Source organism: Ipomoea triloba, chromosome 11 (genome assembly GCF_003576645.1).
Source record: "Ipomoea triloba cultivar NCNSP0323 chromosome 11, ASM357664v1".
Lineage (NCBI taxonomy): Eukaryota > Viridiplantae > Streptophyta > Magnoliopsida > Solanales > Convolvulaceae > Ipomoea > Ipomoea triloba.
This window is the reverse complement of record NC_044926.1, coordinates 17,295,019-17,296,160: the sequence shown is the minus strand read 5'-3', so window position 1 is coordinate 17,296,160 and position 1,142 is coordinate 17,295,019. Positions and strand designations below refer to the sequence as shown.

Genomic DNA, 1,142 nt, shown 5'->3' with positions numbered 1-1,142 from the left:
GGGGGGGGGGCTTTGGCCCCCCAACCCCCAAAATTTTTAAAAAATATTATATATAATATTAAAATTTTTTAAAATATTATATATAATATCAAAAGTTTTTTGTTCCTTCAAAATATTTGGCCCCCCTCTCACTTAAATTAATCTTGTAGGCTAAGCTACACACTTCTTCATCTTCTCAACTTTTCTTGTTTTCTTTTGTGAGTTTCAAATTATGTCTACCTACTAGTTGCTCTATCTAGAACCATAGATATATACGTCATATATGTTATAACAGGATAATTTGTCATTATTAAAATCTATGCATATTTTTAAGTTTTTTGAAAACATGCATATTTTTAAGTTAGTTTTTGCTTTTTTAATTTGTTTCTAACTAATTGTTTGGTTAACTTTTGTTTCATACTTTCATGTTCTATTGTTTATTTTAAATAGTTACTATTTTTTTTTTAAATTCTAAATGGATATCCGGTGCATTTGTTTGGTTAATTTTGTGGATCTATGTTGTGGTTATGTGGTGAATTTTGCATTTAATTTAATAAAACAATGTAAAAATTGTGTAGTATTCGTGTTTTATAAAACAATTGCTATTAAGTTATGTTGTGAAGAGGGTAGTTTTCAAGAATATACAATCAATGATTCATTTTAAATTTTAGTAAATTTGCATTGTAATAATTATTTTGAAATATGTTAAATGGATATCAAAGTATTTGATTTAATATTTCAACAGTCATTGGCCCCCCGCACCATCCAATCCTGGCTCTGCCCCTGCTGTATTAATATTTTTATTTTCTTTGCCCTTATCATTCTTCTACAAGCTAGAAAAGTATTTGGAAACTAGATGAATGATTATTTGTTTTTATTGTAAAGCTTTGTAAAAGTACATGTTTCTTGCTAAGCCGCTCTAGAAATTTTCTTTTGATTTGGTTCAATGTGTTTCCAATTTAAATATTGTGGCAGTAAGCAGTGGTCAAATGTTTCAAAATGCTCCACTTCTTAAAAATTGCTAGCAAACTAATGTGTTCCGTGATACCTTATTTTGTATTAGCTTGGAGCTTTACTCTGTAGAGCTAAAGTGGATATCATGTGAATTCCTTTCTGTGAGTTCCGTATTGACCTTCCCCCCCCCCCCCCCCCCCCCCCCCCCC

At 30.4% G+C, this 1,142-nt stretch overlaps 1 long non-coding RNA gene across 1 annotated transcript in view; it reads left to right on the top strand.

Moving 5' to 3' along the window:
- LOC115997311 overlaps window positions 1–1,142 on the top strand; it is a 4,665-nt gene that overhangs the window by 2,303 nt on the left and 1,220 nt on the right. The gene's annotated exons all lie outside the window — the stretch shown is intronic.